The 6,519-nt window shown below is 36.9% G+C and overlaps 1 long non-coding RNA gene across 1 annotated transcript; it reads left to right on the top strand.

Moving 5' to 3' along the window:
* Positions 1–382: 382 nt before the first annotated feature.
* LOC140235221 (uncharacterized) lies at positions 383–2,919 on the top strand. The gene is made up of 3 exons (XR_011901686.1): positions 383–560; positions 1,637–1,792; positions 2,765–2,919. It is a non-coding gene; the product is annotated as an uncharacterized lncRNA (long non-coding RNA).
* The last annotated feature ends 3,600 nt before the right edge of the window (positions 2,920–6,519 follow it).

Genomic DNA, 6,519 nt, shown 5'->3' with positions numbered 1-6,519 from the left:
CTGACAAAAGTTAGTCTCCTTTAGAAAAAACAAATGTTGACTCTTTCATTTCAGATTGTTCAATGATAATTTGGGATGATGTCTAACTTTACCAAGCTCTTCGCCAAGAGTATTATGCTATATGCCAGTCATTAGTCTTATTTGTGTTTCTTAAATGGCATTTTTTTTTTCCAAATTCACGAAATGTAGTATTGAAAAGTATTAAGACTATTCCTAGGATGTTTAATAGGATGCAGAAGACTCAAAGCAAAAAAAATAAAATAAAAAGTTACCGGCTACTTACATGCTTGTCCTGTAGACCGCCCTGGATGATTAAATGTTCCTCAATCTTACCAGACATCACAAGATTGATATTACATACATTAATGCATTTTAGAGAGGGGTACCACCCGAAGGTATTGCACTGGATACATACATCGATTCGATACGAAACGTGCTTACCGACGGGGACATCTCGATTGACGGTACGAACATCACGCTGGATGCAACGAGCTTCGACGTTGACGATGACTACGTTGTGTCGTGTGAGCCAGGGGAAATCTTGGTAGACGATCTGTGTTGTGAGTATACCACTTCCAAGGCCTGTATCTGTATATTCCCTGCTGGAAAGAACACAGTCTCCTACAATGTAAAACAGTGTAATCACAGTGTGAACACAGTGTGAAATCTCTTCACACTGTTGAATTCAGGTGTTGTGAACACAATGTGAGTCATCAATTCACAGTGTGAAACAGAGCATTACTATGTGAACACTCTGTAAAAACCACACCACAATGTGAAATCATCTTCACACTGTTAAATTCGAGCTTTTTCACATATAGTCGACTATGGTTAACTGTGGGACACTGTGCTTTTTGCAGTATTGGGTTACATTAACGATTGATAATTGGAAGTTATGAAAGAAATGAGTAACATGGGCATTGGACTGAAACTTAAGTACAATGTTCTGCCTTGGTATATAATCAGGGGAAGGGATGATGACTATTTTGACTGATAACCGATGACCCACCAACACGCACCAAGGCACCATTGCGAAAAACCTTGCCTAAGTTTTCACAACCTATTACCACCAGTCCTCTTTTGTTCAGTAAACATACTTGGAGTAAATCTAGGTGACCTGCATTCCTCATGTACATTCTTTCAATAAATTTACCTTATTCCGGATGCAAACTCCATCTTAAAATGTCGAGATCACTCATGAATACATTGGACAAGATCCACATGATCGTAAGTATTTACCTTATATGTCGTATAGTCTTAATTTTAACCAGGGTTTCCATGTAAGACTCCTTTGAGGATATATGAGCACATAGATATTGTATGGGCGATCCGAACATTGTCCTCTTGTGGGCATTTTGTAATAAACAAAAAATGGTATTCCACTCATATGGTCTGGACTTTGATGGTATTAAACCGTGACAGTCCAGAGAGAGAGTATGATTTCGTACAGTGTTGCACTCTTGATGTGTAGACCTACAAATTTGTTGCTCCCAAGGACTTCAATAATCACAGAATGCGTTACTATGTACGTTACCGCTCGTCAAAAGACAATCTCGAGTAATGTGAATTCGATATAACCTTGCCTTTCCTCCTTTATTTTTCTTGATTTTCCACATAAATGTTACCCTGGAACCAGTGCAATGCCCCCCTGGAACTGGACAAAGTGACAATAGGTGCGAGAGGTGTCCAGTGGGAACATACCAGGACGAATACGGACAAGTCCAGTGCAAGAATTGTTCCGATGGCACGTCCACTGTGTCACGCGGAAGCAGCTCTTCAGACAGATGCAGAGGTCAGTATGTCCACTGTCCTGAAGCGCATTGCAATTCTCGGCTTTCGCTTTTTCCTGCAGACTTGTCCTATCCTATACCGTATGAACTCCTCCCCCCCCCCCAAAAAAAAAAAAAAAAAAAAAAAATACAACGGGACCCTCCGCAATGACATCTTTAGAAATAGTGAATTAATCCAAATACAATTTCAGGATGTGAAATAATAACTCGTTGCCCACATCTCACAGAAAACCCCATTCGATTTTCTTCAATCAGTGGTCAAAGAGAAATGAGGAGTTGTGTAGAGCATGTCAGGAATTCCTTCCCTCCAAGTTCTGTCCATTATCTTTACATATCAATATGCAGTTCCAAGAGGATCCAGGTGCTGAATTTGGAAAAATCTGACCAATGACATGCTTTACAACAATTCACATTTCTCTGTGACTACTTACAATAACAAAATTGAATGGGGGTTTTCTGCTGAAAAGAGCTAAGATGTTGTATTTCAAGACCCTGAAGTAGCACTTAGAAGTTTGATCAAATAGGGAGTAATCAATTAAATGCGAAAAGACGATTGTATTTTTTTTTTTCGGGGACAAAAAACTGTACACCCTGGTTTCAGCACGATGGCCTGTATCCCGTATCGAAGTTTGATATATTTTCATTGTGTCTTGATAGTAATGCATTGCAACCATTATAGACGTTTTATAGACCTGTTTTCATTATGTCCTGTGCGGTAACCCCATTCGGCATTAATTGGTCAAGAAAATAAAAATGATATCATCATGTAAGATAATTCAAATCAATGATTTGGAATGGGATCTGTGAAAAAGAAGCCCGCATATTTTGACACAAGGCAGCATCAGGAGAGATGTATTATTATCTTGTGCGTGCTTTTAGTTCAATACGTTAATCTTTTCATATATTTCTGACAAGCCGAAGTTGAAAATCAGAATTTAATGTGGGCAGCCCCTGACTGACTTTACCCTTCGCAGCCCTCTGTGAACCCGGGACTTACTCGGCCTCAGGAGTAAAATCCTGCGTAGCGTGTGGCGAGGGCTTCTACCAGCCGGGGTTTGGGAGCAAATCGTGTCTACCTTGTCCAGAAGGTTACACCACATGGACCATTGGTTCTGCGTCCGAAGACAAATGCACAAGTAAATCCATCAAGCTTCGAAATTTGCTCTCCGTTGTGTTTATCAATTGTAGATGTCCCCTCGTTCTGGTGGAATCGTTTTTTTTAATCTTTATGTCCGCTCATTATCTGAATGTTATAATGAAACTACTATAATGATTTTAAAATATTTCTGAACACATTTCTAATGTTTCTCCGTCAAGCGAAGAACAAACTCGGTGGTTTCATTAAGTGAGATATTCCAGGTGTGAAGAACGTCTTCGCAAGTATACAGTCAAACATGTCTGTAACGACAATCATTTTTTTTCAAATGATAGAATTTATTGATTTCTCGAAGCAACATAATTTTACAGAGGATAAATGAATTACAAAGTTATTACTTCAACACAAAAACATTTCTTTGATACAAACAATTTAAACACATATATGTGTTTTTTATGCTTTTTTAAAAAATATTTAAATAACTTCTTACTAAAAAACAAACTATAAAGGGTCGTACATGCGAGAATGCGAAAATAGGATAAAATAACTTTTGGCAGTCCGAAAGCCCGCCCAGGCCCGCCCAACATGGCGACGACGAGTGCACATTGAATAACTTCCACAGGACCATTGTAATTGACTACACACAGCCCCGCCGCCGTACACAAGTGTAACACTTGAGCACAGCGACAGGGCCGCGCACAGCCAAATTGCAATGTACAGCTAATAAAAGTAAATTCGTAAATACTAATAGGCCCCATGGACAGAAAATCTAGAAATTAGCAAACCACATTCACCCGCCGTCCCCACGCTCAGGCAGGCCCCCAGCGGACTTCCGGCAAGCCATTGGAACGCCAAGGATGCACCCTGCCCGAAAGTATGTACAGTGTATACATTTACATTACACACGCCACACCCAGGTAGGCTCCTAGAAAGCCACCGGGTTGCCACGAACATACCCTGCCCAAAGGATGCATAAATCAACTTACATCATAACAACGTTAAAAGAAACTCGCGGGTACATAGACCTTTAAACTATTTTCATGCATACCTCCCCAGCAAAGGTTGCTCCAGGCAACCCGTAAACACGTCAATATCCACCTGACGTTGCAACAACTAAATGTATGCAAGGTGGATTCCAAGTATGGAATTATTTTCTACAAACAAAATCGAATGTTACCAGTTTCCGAGAGAAAATACCTCCATATATTTGACTACGAACCAAATGAAAGTGTTGCATCAGCCCCATCCTTGAATAATCTAGAAACATGAAATACACTATATTAGCGAAACAACATCAGACAGTTCAAATAAGTTGAACATGTCTCCATTTATCTAAAAACACAGTGATTTTACCTTGTTTTAGATATATAATTTCTTCAATTTCATAATAATGTTTCAAAGCTTTTTGAAATAACGACAAAGATAATGTACCGTTCTTACATCTTGTGGCGAATATGTAATATTTGGCATATAAAAAAACAGAATTCAATGTAGTGAAAGGACCATTTAAGATTCCAAATATAAAATCGTTAAATGTGAGAATAACTTCGTCTTTCAAAACTTGTCTTTGGAGCTCTCTCAAAAAACGTTGAGTATAAGGGCACTCCCAGAACAAATGTGTAATTGTCTCGGTTGTATCTAAACAAAAGGTACATAAATCAGAATCTGACAGACCAGTTTGTTGTAGCAGTTTATTCACCCCGAGGATGTTGTGTAGAATCTTGAACTGAAAATAACGCAATTTTGTCGACAATGAACTTTTAAAAGGAATGAGATAGATTTTTTTCCAGTCAGTGACTGGTTGTATCAAAATTGAATTCCATTTTTCTTGTGATTTTGGAACTTCACGAAAATTATTTACGCATTTTCTATGAATAAATCTACATACTTTAGGAGCTTTCTTAATTTCAAGAATCAGTTCTTCTTGATAATTTTTATCTTGAGTTTGAGGTTTTTTAACAACATCTTTCCAGTTAAGAGGAATTGCAGATATGATGGAAAAAAAATCCAAAAAATTGCATTGAATTTCATATTTATTTCTAAATTGTGAAAATGAAAGAAAATTACCCTGTTCATTCAAAATATGATAAATTCTCGTAATACCTTTATTTATCCAATTATGCTTAATAACAACTTTTCCATTAATTCTATGCAAGAATTATTCCATATAACCTGGTTATGAATATATCTGTCAGGAGGGTTCTGAAAAAAAAAAAAACTAAATTACTCCAGCAGACAAGAATTTCTCGTATGAATATATTTCCGACCTGATTAATCTTATCCTTGCAATCAAGATTACAAATCCAAAATAAGTCTCTACCGAGATCTTTCATTGACAAGTCAAAAAAGCATTTCCAGCTACCCCTACTATCAGGGTTTAACAAGCGTTTTACCCATGCGGTTTTAAGACCAACAATCATTGACTGAATGTGTATCATTCGTAGTCCTCCCTCACTATAATCGCCAATAATAATTTTACGTTTGATCTTATCTGGCTTCTTGCTCCATATAAATGAATATATAACAGACTCAATTTCTTTTATGAAATCATCTGGAGGCTTTGGAAGAACAGAGAATAAAAATCTTTATTTCAACATCATTGATTATGATCCCTTTAACATTATCATCTCTTTTAATCCATATACTCATTATTTCATTGCAGATTATAAACAGTAACGGGCTAAGGGGGCATCCTTGGCGCACACCTCGCGTAAGATTAAAGAACTCAGAGGCATGACCATTATTTACAACACAGAATGAATATCAGTATACAAAATTTGCACCCAGGAGATCAAATCATCTCCAAAGTTAAAGTATCTTAAAGCTTGAAACATATATGACCATTCCAGTTTATCGAATGCCTTTTCTATATCTGCTAACAGCATAAAACCAGTAGCTTCACAGTCAATCATTTCTAATGTCAGTCTAATATTTTCACCAATGAATCGCCCCTTCATAAAACCGGTTTGATCACAACTTATTATATCAGACAACATTTTCTTTAACCTTTGGGCAAGACATTTTGCCAAAAGCTTGTAATCAGTATTCAGAAAAGATATGGGCCGCCAATTCTTTAAAAAAAGTAAATCCTGTTTTTTTGTTTTTTTTTTGAATAAGGTTAATGATTGCTCTCCTTTGGTCCAGGGATAATTTGCCTGAAGTAAAAGAGAAATTGAAACTATTAAGTAACATTTCTCCAAGATCTGTAAAAAAGAATTTATAAAATTCACACGGGAAGCCGTCAGTTCCTGGAGTTTTATTATTCTTCATAGTTTTAAGACTGTATAGACATTCATTGAGTGTGATCAAACCTTCACATTTTCTTTTAAATTTTCAGACAATTTAATTTCCTGAGTGTCTTTAGGTAACAAATGTTCAAACTCTACAGTAGGAGGATTACACGACGTGTAAATCACCTTATAATAATCTTTGACAGTGTTTAAAATATCTTTTGTCGATGAAACAAGTTCACCATTATCACTGTTAAGTTTGGTAATAAGTTTTTGTCTCTGATTCCTTTTCTCCAAATTCAAAAAATATCGAGTGTTCTTTTCACCATTTTCGACCCAGTTTGCTCTCGATCTAGTAATGACACCCTGAGTTTTCTTTTCATACAAAACATTTAAATCATCT

Source organism: Diadema setosum, chromosome 11 (genome assembly GCF_964275005.1).
Source record: "Diadema setosum chromosome 11, eeDiaSeto1, whole genome shotgun sequence".
In the NCBI taxonomy this organism is placed as follows: Eukaryota; Metazoa; Echinodermata; class Echinoidea; order Diadematoida; family Diadematidae; genus Diadema; species Diadema setosum.
This window is presented reverse-complemented; position numbering and strand designations above follow the sequence as displayed.